General features: G+C 43.6%; 1 long non-coding RNA gene across 8 annotated transcripts in view; it reads right to left on the bottom strand.

Moving 5' to 3' along the window:
* Positions 1–18650, bottom strand: part of LOC138427756 (uncharacterized) — a 65402-nt gene that overhangs the window by 26867 nt on the left and 19885 nt on the right. The window contains exon 6 of one of the 8 annotated variants that reach the window (XR_011252162.1): positions 3426–3520. The exons of the other annotated variants lie outside the window; for them this stretch is intronic. This is a non-coding gene — a long non-coding RNA (uncharacterized lncRNA). The remainder of the gene's footprint in view (positions 1–3425; positions 3521–18650) is intronic. 8 annotated transcript variants of the gene reach the window in all.

Below are 18650 nucleotides of genomic sequence, written 5' to 3' on the forward strand. Positions count from 1 at the left end.
TCCTTATTAGTATCTGTGAAAGCAGGTATTTCCCAAAGGAGTCCTGTGTGTGTTCAGTCATTCAGATTCAGTCTTGTCTGACTCTTTGTAACCCCCTGGACTCGGGCCCACCAGGCTCCTTCCTCCGGGGTATCTTCCTGGCAAGAATACTAGAGTAGGTTGCCATTTTCTTTTCCAGGGGATCTTCCTGATCCAGGGATGGAACCCATGTATCCTGCACTGGGTAGGCAGGTTCTTTACCACTGAGCCACTAGGGACGCCCCTTCCCAAAGGAAGGTGAAGGTGAAGTCGCTCAGTTGTGTCCGACTCTTTGTGACCCCATGGACTGTAACCTACTAGGCTTCTCCGTCCATGGGATTCTCCAGGCAAGAATACTGGAGTGGATTGCCATTTCCTTCTCCAAAGGATAGTCCTATCTTTCTTTGTTAGATGATGACAGATCCAATCAAAACCCTTTTCCCATTAGATAGCACCTTAGGAGGGAGACCTTGTATAGGATAAAATGGGGGAGGTGGACAATCAGAGGATGAGAGAAATGCAAGACAATACGTCTTGGTAGGTAACCTTGGAGGACGTTTCCCCGGGGATCAGAGGCAGGGAGGAGTAAGGTGGGATGGCATACTATATTTTTTATTAGCATGTGTTTAAAAAATGTAATAGACTTTATTTTTTTAGAGCAGCTTCAGGTTGGTGGGAAAATGGAGCAGACAGCTCAACATCATGAATCAGCAAAGAAATGCAAATCAAAACCACAATGAGATATCACCTCACACCCATTAGGATGGCTGCTATCAAAAAATAAAAAAAAAATAACAATTGTTGGCAAGAATGTTGAGAAATAGGAACACTTGTGCACTATTGGTAGGATTTCAAAATGGTGCAGCTGCTATGGAAAATAGTACAAAATCCCTCAAAAAATTAAAAATAGAACCACCATATGATCCAGCAATTCTATTTATGGGTATATACCTAAAAGGATTGAAAGCAAGGTCTCAAAGAAATATTTTCATACCTATGTTCATAGCAGTATTATGCACAATAGCCAAGATGTGGAAGCAACCCAAATATCCATCAACAGACGAGTAGATAAACAAAGTGTGGCATATACATACAACGGAATATTATACAGCTTTTAAAAGGAAGGAAATCCTATCACAGGCTGCAACATGGATGAACCCCGAGGACATCATCATATGCGAAACAAGTTAGTCACCAAAAGACCAGTACTGTATGATTCCACTTACATGAGGTGACTAAGGTAGACATTCATAGAAATGGAAAGTAAAATGGAGATTACTAGAGGCTAGGGAAGAGGAAAAGGGGAATTATTATTTAGTAGGTATAAAATTACAGATATACAAGATGAAAAAGTCCTGGAACTGTTTCAGAGCAATTTGAATATACTTACCACTACTGAACTATATACTTAAAAATTGTTAAGACAATATATTTTTATTCCATAAGCTAAGCTAAGCTAAGCCACTTCAGTCGTGTCCGACTCTGTGTGACCCCATAGACGGCAGCCCACCAGGCTCCCCTGTCCCTGGGATTCTCCGGGCAAGAACACTGGAGTGGGTTGCCATTTCCTTCTCCATGAAAATATTCCATAAATGAATTTCAGTAACTCTTAAACATTTCACAAAATTTCCTAAGAACCTGTGAGAGTACAATACCTTGCAATCGTCTCTAAAACAGAAATTCACCTATCTGCTACATTACTGCTGATGATCTGAAATGTACATGATCTCTAAAAAATAACGGTATGTTAATATATAGGAGCCTATTGTGTAGCACAAAGAGCTCAGCTTGGTGCTCTGTGATGATCTAGATGGATAGGATGGAGTTGAAGAGGGATGTTCAAGAGGGAGGGGACAAGTGTACACATAGAGTTGATTCACTTTGTTGTAAGCAGAAACTAACGCAACATTGAAAAGCAATTATTTTCCAATAAAAGTATAAAAGAGGTGAAAAAAGATAATACATTTTGTATTTTTTTACCATAATTTTTAAATGAAGTTACCTAAGTAACTCAAACAGGTATATGTATACTAGTGTTCATAGCAGCATGATTCATAATAGCCAAAAGGTGAAAACAGCCCAAATGATCAGCAGCTCATAAAATGTGGTATAGCCATGCAATGGCATATTTATTCAGTCTTAAAAAGGACTGAAATTCTGACATGTGCTATAAAATGGATGAACCTTAAAAAATGAAGCCTAGCGAAAGAAACTAGACACAAAAGGACAGATACTGCCTGCTCTCACTTATATGAGGTGCCTAGAGTAGGGACAGAAAATAGATGGTGACTGCCAGGGGTTGTGAGCCTGTGGGGAGGGGTAGTTGTGTTCAGTGGGGACAGAGGTTCAGTTTAGCAGGATGAAAAAGTTCTGGAGATGGATGGTGGTGATGGTTGCACAAAATTGTGAGTGTACTTAATGTCCTTGAGCTGCCCATTTATAATAAATACAGTCAAAATGCAAAAATCTGTTATAAATATGCAAGCTTGCATGCTTAGTTACTCAGTCATGTCTGACTCTTTGGAACTCCATGGACTGTAGCCCAGGCTCCTCTGTCCATAAGATTTTCTAGGCAAGAACACTGGAGTAGGTTGCCATTTCCTCCTCCAGGGGATCGTCCCAACTCAGGGATCGAACCTGCATCTCCTGTGTCTCCTGCATTGGCAGACAGATTCTTTTACCCACTGAGCCACTGGAGAATATATATATATTGCCACAATTCTTTTAAATAGGAGAAGAATGAAGTTGCCTAACTTTTCTTCTTTTGTTCAGAAAGCTTAGCTGCCATAGGAAATGTGTCCAGGAGGAAAGCAGCTTAAGCTGGAGACTTTGCCCTGCGGCATTCTTAGAAATCATATGTAGAATCCAAGACTGATGGCAGATCTCACTGTCATTAAATTCCAGGTTGTGTTAGACATTTCATCAGAGAGAAGGAATAAGCAACTGGAAGCAAAGGGAAGGTGAACAAAGGCTTGCTTCCTTGACCAACTGGTAGCTCCCAAGATTCAAAGAATCATAGAGATCAGCTCACAACAGCCCCATTTTACCTACTGGCCGATTGAGGCACAGGCACTTTGAAGTCAATTGCCCCAGGTTACACATGTCTGAGAAGCAGGGTTAGGATCCAAACCCAGATGGTCCGACGGAAGAGGCTACATTCTTGACAACTTACTATTCTGCCCCAGAGGAGGTTAGGGGCCAAGAAACCAACAACATGGATACAAGTAAAAGACAAGAACATGAGGGTTTGCCCAGCCTCACCAGGGGCGAAGTTTAGCTCATTCAACTATGGTACCCAACTCTAGGACACGGTCACCATTTCTATTCCCAGTCAGGGTACCTGGGGGGGCAGAAACTTAGACCAGTTTCCCCAAATCCCCCAGCCAGTGAACCCCATTCAGACTCACCAGTCCCAGTTATTGCTGTCGTTGGATAATAGAGGTTTCTCCATATTTTGTCATTTCTCAGAGGCAGAATTGGTCCAGGTTGCTAGAGTTGTTCTCTAATTTAAAAAAAAAATTTTAGATCCTGGTGATTTAGTCACTAAGTCGTGTCCAACTCTTGCAACCCCATGGACAGTAGCCTGCCAGGCTTCTCTGTCCACGGGATTCTCTAAGCAGGAATACTGGAGTAGGTTGCCATTTCCTTATCCAAGGTATCGTCCCAACCCAGGAACTGAACCTGAGTCTCCTGCATTGCAGGCAGATTCTTTACTGACTGAGCTATAGATCCTGACACTTCCTAATTGTGTGGTGCTTTGACCATTTCACCTCTTTCACCCAAACCAAGAGACTAGTAAGCAACTAGGGCTGGAAGGGCTCAGCAGCCAGACTCAGGGAGAGATTAAAAAGACCAAGGTCAAAGTGACGGGCAGTTCTGGTCTGAGCCCTGAGTTTCTGAAACATGAGATTCTGCCTGGGGTGGAGGAAACTATGAAGCTGGAGGAAAACGTTGAAAATGAGAATCCACCAACGTGGAAGGAAATCTTTACTCAAGATTTTTAAACTTAAACACTGTGGGAAGCAGCGGCAGATGGGGGAACATATTGCAGGAATGGGGCTGAGTTAACTGCTGACACCGGGGAACTTGGACCAAGGCGAGGAAAATCATAGGCTCCAAAATCGCTCAAATGTGACTGGGGAAAATGTGAACTAATTTGTTGTGGTCAAGAGCAGTTCAACTTGTCGCGCACGCTAATGAGTTCAGGATACCCAAGGAAATGGACCACTAGCCAAACCCGATAGCAGCCAGAGTCAAAAGGCAACAGGGCTTCTCAAAAGGCAGAATTCAGGAGCAGCAGCACTCAGGGTTTCTTCCAGAGGGGTTATCTTGGATGGCTCCGGAAGGGGGTCACTCTGGTCAGCCCCGGTGGCTGCTGATGCTTCGATGCCTGGACAGAATCAGCCGTGAGGTCTGCTCCTCTCCCTTCCACACTCTTGATGCTCTCCTCTGCCTCCCACGGCCGCCTTCCTGAGCCAGATGCCCATCACCTCTCGCCTGCTGCCAGATGGAGTTCACACCTGGCACGTGACTCCCCTGCTCAGAAATCTCCGGAGCTCCTCACCTGCTATACAGCAAACCTCCAACTCCTCAGTTTACTCACCCCCTGCACTGATCCCCTCACCCACCCACCCACAGCTGCCAGGTCATTCTGTTTCCAGGTCATGACTACACCGTCATGACTTCCTCAGGACAGGGATTGTGTCTGTACCAGGCAGATTCTCCATTACGTTTGTTGCATCAGCGCTGTCGATTTCACATGCTTTCAAGTCAGAAGATGTGAGTTGGAATTTCGGTTCTACCACTTACTGGCTTGGGCAAGTGAACTGACCTCGCTGAGCCTCATTTTCTACATCTGAAATGGGGGTCAGGGTGTCTACTTCATTGGCTTATTTTGAGAACTAAATGGGGCAAAATATGTAAAATGCTTAGTTGATAATAAACTACCAATATTTTTTAAATTTAATCAACAATAAATTCTCAACAGATGCTTTAAATTTTTTTCATTAATAACAAACTCTTTGTAAATGCTTTTTAGATAATTAGGTCTTCCCTGCATCTCGGACGAAGGCGATGGCACCCCACTCCAGTACTCTTGCCTGGAAAATCCCACGGACGGAGGAGCCTGGTGGGCTCCAGTCCATGAGGTCACTAGGAGTTGGACAGGACTGAGCGGCTTCACTTTTACTTTTCACTTTCATGCATTGGAGAAGGAAATGGCAGCCCACTCCAGTGTTCTTGGCTGGAGAATCCCAGGGACAGAGGAGCCTGGTGGGCTGCTGTCTCTGGGGTCACAAAGAGTCGGACATGACTGAAACGACTTAGCAGCAGCATCTCTGACAGTCACCTGTGCTGCAGTGCTTGCCTCCCTCTAGCCTCAGGAAAGGAGAGAAGTACCATCAGATAAAGGATTCGGGTGGCATTTATTAAAAGGAGCTGTTTTGTTACAGTGCCCAGTTTTAGTTAACTCATAAGGCAGACAGCTGAGAGAAAACAGGCTGAAGAAGGAATTTTTAAAGGACTGGACCAAGAGGAAAGACAAACAAGCCGAAGATAATTATTGATTCCGGAAAGAGAGAGAAATACAACCAAAGTATTCCATCTTCCAGGAAGGTCATCAAGTCTGTTCCATTCTTGTGAGTTTTAGCTTCCCTGAGAGAAGTATTATCAAATCCAAGGGTAGTAAATTTAGAATAAATGAGGGCACATGTGCTTTGTGAAGCTGGGCTGGTTCTACTAGCTGGGAAGGAAGCTGATCTCCTCCCCCGCCGACCTCTGCTAAGTCCACAGAGGCTGGGCTTCTCCATTCCCCAGGATTCACCGCTGGTGTGGTTGTGGTCCAGGTTGTGGTGGAAACTAGAGGGACTAACGCTCTGAGCAGTGTTATGGCACCATTATGGCACTCGGGCCCTCCCTCTATATTCTGTCCACCCTCCCACAACCATCCATCAGCTTCCACAGAATTCTCCCCTTGCCTCTTCTACATGGTAAGCACTGTCCTCTCCTTCTCCATCAGAAAGTGTTAATAGTTCAGTGCAGCATCTAAAACTTGCAAGCTGCAGTCCGTTAGCGTCACTAAGGTCAGTCCTGTGGGTTGCCATCAACTACTTTTTAAAAATTAAACAGAAAGTAACATAGTGCATCACACATGGTAAAGTATTCTTTTATGACAGTTTTATCTCAGATATGTATATAGGAGTTAAATGTACTTCATACTGTGGGTCCCAATCAAAAATGTTCAAACATCTGACTTGGGTATATGTTTTAGAACTGGCTACAATCTTCATGTTTGATTCCTGTTTTTATCTAGTTTAGCACCAAGCACCATGCCCTAACACAAAAGGGATGTCTACTAAACATTTATCGAATACGTAGGGATGAATGAATCAGTTATTGCTCAGTCACTAAGTCGTATCCAACTCTTTGTGACCCCATGGACTGCAGCACACCAAGCTATCCTGTCCTTCACTGTCTCTCGGAGTTTGCTCAAATTCACGTCCATTGAGTTGGTGAGGCTATCTAACCATCTCATCCTCCGCCGCCCTCTTCTCCTCTTGCCCTCTATCCTTCCCAGTATCACGGTCTTTTCCAGTGAGTCGGCACTTTGATCACATCAGGTGACCATAGTATTGGAGCTTCAGCATCAGTCCTTCCAATGAATATTCAGGGTTGATTTCCTTTAGGATGGACTGGTTTGATCTCCTTATTGTCCAAAGAATGAATCAGAGCATGTATGAATAATGAAGTGCAAGTAGCTAGGAGGAGGAAGTACTTGAAGGGTAAGAAAACAGGTAAGAGAAAAAATGTAAGAGGGTTTTAGGGAAGTTTTTTCTTCCTTTTGGGAAATAACTGGCTTATTTCAAGCTGCTAGGATCTGGTTCATGAGGCACAACTTAAGCCTTTTTTCCTTTAAACTGGAGTCTTCAGTTCAGTTCAGTCGCTCAGTCGTGTCCGACTCTGGGCGACCCCATGAATCACACAGCACGCCAGGCCTCCCTGTCCATCACCAACTCCCAGAGTTCACTCAAACTCACATCCATCGAGTCGGTGATGCCATCCAGCCATCTCATCCTCTGTCATCCCCTTCTCCTCCTGCCCCCAATCCCTCCCAGCATCAGGGTCTTTTCCAATGAGTCAACTGTTCACATGAGGTGGCCAAAGTATTGGAGTTTCAGCCTCAGCATCAGTCCTTCCAATGAACACCCAGGACTGATCTCCTTTAGGATGGACTGGTTGGATCTCCTTGCAGTCCAAGGGACTCTCAAGAGTCTTCTACAACACCACAGTTTAAAAGCATCAATTCTTTGGTGCTCAGCTTTCTTCACAGTTCAACTCTCACATCCATACATGACCACTGGAAAAACCATAGCCTTGACCAAATGGACCTTTGTTGGCAAAGTAATGTCTCTGCTTTCCAATATGTTATCTAGGTTGGTCATAACTTTCCTTCCAAGGAGTAAACGTCTTTTAATTTCATGGCTGCAGTCACCATCTGCAGTGATTATGGAGCCCAAAAAAGTAAAGTCTGACACTGTTTCCACTGTTTCCACTGTTTCCCCATCTATTTCCCATGAAGCGGTGGGACCAGATGCCATGATCTTCGTTTTCTGAATGTTGAACTTTAAGGCAACTTTTTCACTCTCCTCTTTCACTTTCATCAAGAGGCTTTTTAGTTCCTCTTCACTTTCTGCCATAAGGGTGGTGTCATCTGCATATTTGAGGTTATTGATATTTCTCCCGGCTATCTTGATTCCAGCTTGTGCTTCTTCCAGCCCAGCATTTCTCATGATGTACTCTGCATATAAGTTAAATAAGCAGGGTGACAATATACAGCCTTGACGTATTCCTTTTCCTATTGGGAACCAGTCTGTTCCATGTCCAGCTCTAACTGTTGCTTCCTGACCTGCAATATAGGTTTCTCAAGAGGCAGGTCAGGTGGTCTGGGATTCCCATCTCTTTCAGAGTTTTCCACTGAAGTCTTAGTTGTACAAAATATTCATCTGATAACTTCTTACTTTCCAATGTGCTTGATGCTGTGGGGATCTACTAGAAGCACACTTCAGAACAGATGCTGTGTTATGAATAACTCAAAACCAGCACTGGATCGAACTGCCATTTTAACATTAGTGTCATGTCACTTAAAATGATCAGTGACCAAGTGATACCACAGCAAAACTTGAAAAAGATCTTAAAGTCCATCAGCAGATGGAGGCTTTTAACAAACTGATCTCTCCATACAGTGGGATACTACTCAGAAATAAGAAAGAATAAATTATGGATACATGAAATAAGGCACAGTGTTATAAAGAATCTGCCTGCCAATGAAGGAGACAGAAACGAGGGTTTGATCCCTCGTCAGGAAGATCCCTTGCAGTAGGAAATGACAACCTGCTTCAGTATTCTTGCCTGGAAAACTCCATGGACAGAGGAGCCTGGTGAGCTACAGTCCATGGGCTTGCAAAGAGTTGGACACAACCGAGCGACTGAGCACGTACATGCACGCACAACACGAACCAACCTTAAAAGCATGATGATAACTGAAAGAAGCCAGACACAAAAGACAGCATATGGTGTGATTCCATTTATCTGAAATTTGTAGACAAAAAGCAGATAAGAGATTGCCTGGGCCTGGGGTGCTGGTAGGGGAGCATGGGCTGACTGCAAGTGGGCCCAAGGGGACCTTAGGGACTGTTGGAAGTCTAAAGCTGGATTCTAGTTCTGGTTGCACAACTGTATACATTTATAAAGACTCATTGGATTGTGTACTTACAGGCAAATTATCTATGTAAATTATACCTCATGAAGCTGTTAGAAAAATCACAGGTGTTTTGAAAAGCCTCCCTAGCTGGGCCTAATACAGGAGAAATTTTCCCTTATACTTCTCAGCTGTGGCTTTCTTTATTGGAAAAGGGAGTGGATATCTCTTAAAGTCAGACTGTTACATAACCTGGCCACTTCCCCCTTTTCAGGGACTATGGACAGAACATCAGCATCTGTCTATCTGCTTGCTGGTCAGTTCTGTGGGACTTCAAGACAGCCCGACACCAACTGACAAACAGGGCCCAACTGGTCCCATGCCCATTCACTCAACAATGAGAATGCCAGGGAGGAAAGAAGGCCCCTGAAGCCCTCTCTGTACTGTAGAGCTTTACAGCAGACAGGATGTAGGGTCCTTTCTACACTGCCCAAATCAGCAGCAATTGTAAAGAGAGAGGGAAAAAAAAAACAACAACAACAAACCCAGACCAATATAATGAAAGTACAGGCTTTTTCTTTCCCAGATATAACTCAAGTCACATTGAAAGTACAAAGCAGTTATAATATTTTCAACCTTATAACCTAAAATCATACAGCTATTCAAAGCTAACGATCAAAGCAGACAGCATTTTGAGGAATCAATTGCCATTTTCCTCCTCTCTTGTTCACAGAATGAAGGAATGTATTTTTTACTCATCTTTCATGTCTTCCTGCTCTTCTTGCAAATGGTACCTGGAACTGTGCTACGTGTATAACAAGTCTCAGATAAATACTTGTTGGTTTGATTGATTCTTTGTCTTCCTCGGTGGCAACGGCTAGATTAGAATTGATGGGATGATTTTCCCCAGGGTGGACTGGAACACCATGTACACTGTGGTCTCAGTAATTTGATTGATGATCATATGTTCTACAGTGATTACTTTCACATCTCAAACCTCCAGAATCTTTCAAATCCAAACCAGAAGTTGTTTTTTCTTTTTTTTTTTTTAAAGCTTAACATTATTTTAGCTCTCACCAGTGCTTGCCAAAACTGCAAACCAAATCCAAGTAGGTGAAAGTTATTATAACTCACAATTATATGAAAATCAATTTCAGCTTTGCTAATGTTTAAAACAGACAAGCGTGGCACTCAAGTTTTGTTTGTTTGTTTAAAACCAGAGTTTCCATGTGGTGGGAAATTCTAACTCAGAAAAGCCAAAATATACATGGCTAGGTCTTTGGCAAAACACACAAAACAGAGACTAAAATGAACACTAAATCACAATTTGATACTGAACTAAGGATGGCATTTTGTGCCATTTTTTAACTTTTCTGAGTATTTCTTATAAAAATATATTCCTAGCTGCCGAATACACACAGATAAAGGGAGATGGCTCCAATCCAGCCCACTCAGCGGCTGAAAGTGACTCTGATTCTGAATCCTCTCCACTGGGATCGTCAGTGATGAAGCACGCAGTAAACAGCCCTGCCTCGCCTGAAGTGCCGACAGCCCGTGGGGGAGAGCTGGCTCTAATAAAGGCTTCAAGCCACAGCAGTCACTCTCTGGAGAGGAAGAACATGGACTCGAAAGAGAAGCAAGAGCCACCTACCTGGTTCAGTTACTCCACCCAAATTGCCAAAATTCAGGCTCAAAATCCCTTGTTCTCAAATTAAATATGGCCAAGAGAACCTGTGGTTCATTTCCATTGTTTTCATTCAGTATATACTGAAAGTCTACACTGGGCTCAACCCGTGGTTAACTCAGTGAATTTTGAACATTTTTGCTTTTTGACTGTGCCTGACTCTCAGTGCTTTGAAAGATTTTTGAGGAGTAGGACTGAGCCTTTCTGTCTTTGTAGCTTTGGCCTCTAGCCCAGGGCCTGGCAAAGAGTGTGCATTCAATTAATGCTGGTTGAGTAGATGGATGGGTGATGGGTAGACAGACATGGATGGAAGGGTGGGTAGGTAGGTAGGCGGGTAGGTGCATGGATGCTTTGATGGATGGATGATGGGTTGATGGATGGAAGGATGGATGGATGAACAGATAGACCAATCAGTCAATAAGCTTCCCCACTTTCGAGGTCAAGGTGTCCAGGATTTCAGCTGTTAAATAAATGCATGGTATTATCATTAAGTTCCAGACATTCGTCTGTTTTGATGGTAAGAATGGTGAGAATAGACAGAAAAAGAGTTCCGTGATTCACTGATGCCACATGTGGAATCTTTGCCAAATGCACTATTTATCACCTGAAAACTACTCTTCCTCATATCTTATTCCATTTATAGATTCTGACTCTAGCGCCTAAGATTTTATTTTTTGAATTAAAATGTGATAAGTGACCTTTCAGTTCCCAGAGTCTCTTCTCTGTAGGTCAAAAGTTACTGGCTGGAGTCCCGGCATCTCCCTGGAGCTTCTGCAGCCTCCTGCTGACCAAACCTCCTCAGCCGTCAAACCAAATGACATCATGTTCTTTAACATGCATTTTTCTAACAGCGGACTTACATCAACATATGCACCCATTATCTTTGATTTCCCACTATTTACAAGAATTTCAAGCAGTTAAGCAAGTTTTAATTCTACATAGTGAGTACTTCAAAGGGGGTTTGATGATAAAGCAAACGAAAAATGAGTTGTTATTTGTTCAATGCACTGTCGATGATGGTATGGTTTTGTGGCATATTATATAATGTGACATTTAATCACTGATGAAAAGATATCTCTTAGAGGTACTGTATTCTGACACAAAAGTTATGAAAATCAATAATAATAAATACTAGTTACTAAGTACTATGCAGGGCTCTCACACCTATTTGCTTAGTCATTTCGCACCAGAGTCCTAGGGAATAAGGGATATTATTCTCATTCTGTTAGTGAAATAACTGAAGTTCAGAAAAAATGAAAGGTACTGCTCAAAGACATGTAGCCCCTGGCAAAGTAAGGCTTACACCTAGGTCAGCCTGTGTTCTTTCTACTCCATCACCTGGCTTAGATACCGTAGTTATAAGAAAAACCACATCTCTTTTGCTTGTTACATAGGACACCATGCTACTGCTCATGTACCAAAACCATGTTCAGAGTTATTGTGGTTTTGAGTTATTAAAAAAAAAGAAAAAACAAGATCAGATGTGTAGATTTCCTTTGACTTCAGTACAGTGTGACCTCAAAAAAAAAAAAACACCTTTAATCTTTCAAGTACCGGTTTCCACAATATACATATTCACATGTACTCTGAAATGACTGGGTAGAATGAGTCTGGTTGATTACCTCCAGAGCAATAAGCCTTGGCCCAAATTACAAGGCTGGAGGGCCAGAGTGAGAGGACATTGCAACCTTTGATAATCCTTGCCTATATGTGATAATCCTTGCTCACACTGAAAATCCAGGACATAACGGCAGCACCTCCACTTGGTTTTTGCTTTATAGAATTTTTAACAACAGTGGCAAACTGGAGGTGACTGCCAACTGGCTGAAATCTACAGTTAATCCAAAAGGTCAAAAAAGCCTTTGTTTCACATATGCCATCCCTCCCCGTTCGTTTGTAGGCTATTCAGCAGTGGTGACTCTGCTGGGGACATGCCTGCTCTTGTCCCCAGTGTGTTGTGGTGATGCAGGGCATGCTGATATGGCTCTGGGGCTCAGTCTAAGGTCAGCCTTTCCCACGTGTCATTTCATGGCCCAATAGGCACCAAGCTTGTGGCTCAACCTCTGTCTCTGGCAGCACTCAAGGCCAAGGCAGACTGCCCACGACTGACAGCAAAAGGACACCTGGCTGCCCAACAGTTCAAGACACCGTAGCCAGCCACCAGGGCCAGCCACCAGCCCCAGGGTTCACGTGCCTCCTGCCCACCTCCACATGCAGACATGCAAACCCTTCCCAAGCACCTCTGGCCCTGCTTCATCACAGTCTCTAACCCCTCAGCCCCACACTTCTTTAGCCATTCAGAAACTTTCATCTTAAGATACGGCAGATAATTTCTTCCCTGATGAACTGCTCCTTCTCTCCCTCACCCTTTAAAGCATGCTCTGAGATAATTTCCTATTTCTCTTTGACAAGACAGTTTACTCCTGGTGAGGATTAAAGGTTATTTTTAACCTGAACCGCACACAAGGAAATGATGCAAGAATTGCTTTGAGATGGCTGAATGGTTCCTCTTTTTGTGGTCTTTGAATTAATATGATTCTGAGCTTTGTTTCTGGCTTTCGTGAATTATTTTGTAATCCTAAGATAAAGTCCACATCTTACAATTTAAAGAGCTGACGAGTAGGGATCCTTTTCTTAAAGGACTGGCATTTTTCTTAGATGTAGACCTCAGAGTTAATACTCAGAATGATTTCAAGTCATCACACACTCTCAGGAAGATCTCTCGACTCCCCCAGAGACGTCTGACATCCTCCTTAATCCCTTTTCCAAAACCTCTCCAATAGAAAGGTAGTTAACTCTGTCACTGGGGCTATTTCCACGTGTGTGTGTGTGTGTGTGTGTGTGTGCGCGCGCGCGCGCTCAGTCATGTCTGACTCTTTGCAACCCCATGCACTGTAGCCCGCCAGGCTCCTCTGTCCATGGAATTTTCCGGGCAAGAATACGGTAGTGGGTTGCCATTTCCTTCTCCTGAGAAGCCCATAGGCATTTCTTAACCCATTTTTAAATTAATTGTGCCTTTCAGGCCATATGTTTATATCAAGGCTTCAGAAACTCAGCACTATTGAAATTTGAGGCCAGAACATTCTTTGTTGTAGGGCTGTTTAAACACAATGGGATGGTTAACAACATCCCTGGCCAACACTCTCCTTGCTGGTAGTACTCCCTCCAAAGTGACGACACCCAAAACTATCTCTAGACATTGCCAAATGTCCTCCAGGGAGGCAAAAATGTCCCCAGTTGAGAAATACTGGCCTTTATGCAGTTTTAAATTACAAGCTCCTTTTGGACCGGAACTAACCTAATTTGTACAGACTTCACAACAGGAAGGTGCTCAGAGAGACTGTTTAGTGATGATCACTATCACTAAAAATGTAACAAGAATTTTTGGCTCACATCTAAAGAAAACGGAACATTTAAACAGATGATCAAGTAAACACTGGATGATTTGTCTTATTCAGCCTTCCGTTCAAATCAATAAGATTAAAACAACAATCAGCTGTCATGTATTAACCACACAGAGGAACTGAAAATCTGTAAGAAAAGGGTCCATCACTTCAAAGAGAAATTGCTCCCACAAGATAAGGTAAGAGGCAGGTAAACTGAAATCCCCCACAACAGTGAATGATCCCAACCCTCAGAGTGAAGAGTGTGAGCCAGGACAAACATCCCTTTGCAATTACTGTTCTGTGAGGCGGGCAATGAAGGCGGCCCCCATTCCCTCAGCGGGATTGATCTGGCCCTTGTAAAGTACTTCGAGTATCTTTCATGGGTGAGAAAGCAAAAGATAGATATGAACTGATATGTCATTATAACTGCTGCTGTTAGTCATCCATTCAAGAGGCATTAAACTGCTGGATTTGTAAAAGAAAAGCTTCTAAATGATCTTTTAAGAGCCCTCTCTCTAGGCAAAAGAACAAAACCTTTATCAGTTAATCTGATGAATTACATGGGCTATTTTTAACTTCTATTCATAAGAGACAAAAAGCATGGAGGTCCTGCTTGTTCTCACATGCATTAGTTAACAATTCAATTAAACAAATATTTACTGAAACCACAGACGAGGCGATCTGATAGTCACCAGTCACTGCAGTGGAAATACTCAATGAGTCAAAAAATAAGGTTCTGCCCTCAGAGCGTTTACGATTTCGATTTCTATAACAACTGGTTGTATATTTGTATAATATCTCTGTACACACTTGACTCTGTACACTTTAAGTTCCAATACTATGAATTCTAGGGAAGGTTTAAAACATCCAGTGATGATTCAAAGGCTCAAGCAACCACAGATGATGACAATCAGGGTTTTGAAATTAGGGTGAGTGCTCCAAAGGCCATTAATGGTGAGATTTTTTTCTTGATTATAAAATTAATGCATTTTTTAAAAAATACAGAAAACAAAGAAAAATCCAAGAAGAAAATGGTCTCGCATAAGCAGCAGAAGGTGTGGGACCTGGCATGAGGAGGGATAGCGGGACCTTTTGGGGAGCCTAATAAATAATGGAGGAAGGTGGGGTGGGGACTTCAGTGCCAGACCTAATTAGGAGGGTAATGGGGAGCCATTGACGGTTGAATGTTCTGGGTGTGGACTCCTCCCATCCTCACCACAGTCTTGTGAGATTGCAGGGGTTCTGCTCAATTTTCAGATGAAGAGCAGGAGGATTTAAGATGTGCAGTTAACTTGCCCAAGGTTATGCAGCTAGTAAGTGGGAGAGGCAGGCTCTCCGAAACTTCACGCCCCTCATACCTAGTGGGAATCAAGTGGGACAAGACAGGTCTGTGCTTTAGAACATTAAGAGTCTACACGGACAGATAGAACAGACTGGTGGTTGCCGAGGGGGAGGGATGGAGTGGGAGATTGGAGTTGGCTGATGTAAGCTGTTATATTAGGATGTATAAACAACAAGTTCCTACTCTACAGCACAAGGAATTATATTCAATATTCTGTGATAAACAATAATGGAAAAGAATATTAAAAAAGAATGTATGTTATGGATAACTGATTCACTCTGCTGTACAGCAGAAATTGATACAACATTGTAAATCAACTATACTTCAATTAAAAGAAAAGAACATCAAGAGTCTAGCCACAGCAGATATACCTTTGACCCAATGGAATGGATCAAAAAATTCTATAGGCTCAGGAAAAGGATCCAACTCACTTGACAGATAAAAGACCAATTTAGAGCCCCGAGAAGCCACACAGAGCAGGTACAGCTTCCTTTACCCTCGGGAGCACAGCATGGCACAACACTGCCGAGGTACCACCTGAATGCAGTCTGGATCCCTTCCGGTGCTTTGAGCATTTCCCTTTGCACTTTGCATTAGCAATCTGTGTCACTGACCCATTCCAACAGATATTCTGGACCATCTGGCCAAGAGCCAGCCTGTTTAGCGGGTGTGAGGGGATGGAACCCCCAGCACAGATTCCTAAGACTAGAAGATCCATTCCCAGGCTCCCCAAGCTCCTGGTAGACCCAGGCCTCATGCCAAGAAAGGACAAGATTTCAAAGGAAGATTCATGAGCGTGAATAGGATTATGAGTGTCAGAAGCTACAGAAAGGGCACGGTGCACAAAGGGACCAGTTCTAACATCCAGGGAGTTTCCGAGAACCTCTGAGCAAGCACTTTTGAATGTTAGAGGTGCAAAACTGGACTGCTCAGAACTACAGAGGGAAGGAACAATAGCAAAATAAATACATTAGATATGGTCTATTTCTTGGAGAAGTATATTGACAAGGAGGAGGAGAGAGATGAGAAGTGGTGGTTGGATGGGGAGAATTTAAGTCCAGAGGTGATAGGAACTTTTCTTTTTCAACAGCATTCAAACATGTTTTCTGTGACTTGAATGTGCCAGGCACTGTCCTAGGCCCCAGAGATACAGCCACGAACCAGCAAAATTCCTACCTTCAGCAGCTTATGCTCGGGGGAGGGAATAGCAAAGGGGACGGATGGAAAGACACACCAAGTATAAAAATAAACACATAAATATAAATAAGGTACTTTTAGACGGTGATGTGACAATGTCAATAATATAGCAGTGATGTAAGAGTTTGGTATAATGAGATGGAGGCTTAGGGGAAGGGTGGTCGGACAGGGCTTCCATAAAGGGGTGACATTTGAGTAGAAAGCCTCAGTAGTGAGAAGGAACTGGCTGTGCGGGTCAGTCAACAGGGAGTTCAGAGGCCCTGTGGCAGGTACCAGTTCAAGGGACAAAAGGACCAGTGTGGTAAAACACCGGAAGCAGAGGAGGCGGTGGAGGAGGGGCAGCGACAGATTGCCGACCACTTCAGGCCACAGAAGTGAGTTTGGGTTTAATTCTGATTGCAAGGTGAAACCACTGGGAGGGTTGAAGCAGGAAAGCTAAGTAATCATGTATGTATTTTTGAAAGCTGACCTTGCCTACAGAGTGGAAAATGAATTCTAGGGGCAGTAGCAGAAATTGCTGGCGTCTGTGCAGGAGCCTGGATAGGAGATACTGCCACCGAGGAAACAAGAGTGGGGAAGGTGAGAATCTTGTGGGTGCAGGGTTGATAACACTCACGGATGAACTGCCTGTGGGGAGAGCTGGGCAGAAAAGAACTGAGGATGAGTTCCAGCACCTTGGCTGAATGTTGGTGTTCTTTCCTGGGACGGCGAGACAGGAGCAGGAGCTTGGGGAGAGCTGAGAATATTGGACAAGTCAACTTTGAGATGCCAGTCTGCCGGGGGAGATCTGAAGGAGATGGCTAGGAGAAGCTAGGCCAGCAATACAAATTTTGGAGTTATCAGAATACAGATTTTTTAAAAAGAAGTCAGATTAGTTAAAAATAGAGTTACCACATGACTAAGCAATTCCACTCTGGGTATAGACCCCAAAAAATTGAGAACAGATGTTCAAAAAAAACCTTGTACACAAATATTCATAGCAGCACTATTTAAAATAGCCAAATGGTAGAAGCAATACCCATGTCCATCGACAGATGAACAGATAAACGAAATGTTGAATAACCATTCTGTGGAATATTATTCAGCCATGAAAAAGAATGAAGTGCTGATACATGCTACATGGATGACCCTTGAAAACATTATCCTAAGTGAATGATTCTGTTCATTTGGAACATCCAGAAAAAACAGATCCACAGGCTTCCCAGGTGACTCAGCGGTAAAGAATCTGCCTTCAGTGCAGGAGACATAAACTCAATCCCTAGGTTGGGAAGATCCCCCGGAGGAGGAAATGGCAACCCACTGCCTGGAGAATCCCATGGACAGAAAAGCCTGGTGGCCTACAGTCCATGGGGTCGAGAAGAGTCAGACACGACTGAGCACACACGCATAACAGCAGCACGCAGAGACCTAAGGCAGATTCATGGTTGCCAGGGGCTGGAGGGAGGGCGAAGTGGGGAGAGCCTGCCTAATGGGGATGGCATTATTTTGGGGGAGGGTGATGGGAATGTTCTGGAACGAGGTAGAAGGGATGGTTGCACAACTTGAATGTACCAAACGCCACTCAATTGCACGCTTGAAAGGATAAAATGTATGTTAATGGTATTTTGTCACACTCAAAAAAAATAAGCAAAGGGATTGGAGGAGACAATCTAAGGAGAGGGTGTTGATGGAAAAAAGGACCCCAGACTGAACCCTGGAGCACGCCGATACTTAGAGGCCAAGCAGAAGTCGGTTGGCCAAACACAGAGGTTCAAAAGGAGCCAACTGTGATACTGGAGGAAAACTACGGGAGTTGCCGTTTAGAACCCAAAAGAGAAAGTGCTTCCAGAAAGTACAGTGGCCATCTGTATCAAGAAATGTGGTTTGGATAGAGGTTGCCAGATCCGCCTACACCCGAGTGGAGCCAGTGTGCACCGTGCTCAGCACTGATGTGCTCTTTTCCATCTTGCCAGCGCCATGCGTTGTCAGGACGTTTGCCAATCTGGAAGGTGAGAACTGGATCTCAGGGTAGTTTTCACTTGCGATTCCCTCACTGACAGTGAAGTTGAGCATTTTGCCAAATGTTCGAGGGCCATTTGACTTTCTTTCTGGAGAGCTATCTGTTTGTGGTCTTTGCCCATTTTTCTGTGGAGCTGTGAGTCTTTTATTTCTGATTTCTAGGAGCTGTGTAAATATCACAGAGTTTGATCCTTTTTAGCATCCCCTTTTCCTGAAACTCTCTTCTCTTTGTGTCCACAACAGGGCTGTCTCCTGGGTCTTCTCTCACCTTCTAGGATCTCATCTCAACATTTGGTTTCTTTCTTCCCCCTCTGTGTGTGGGTTACTCGT

This window comes from Ovis canadensis, chromosome 22, assembly GCF_042477335.2.
Source record: "Ovis canadensis isolate MfBH-ARS-UI-01 breed Bighorn chromosome 22, ARS-UI_OviCan_v2, whole genome shotgun sequence".
Taxonomy (NCBI): domain Eukaryota; kingdom Metazoa; phylum Chordata; class Mammalia; order Artiodactyla; family Bovidae; genus Ovis; species Ovis canadensis.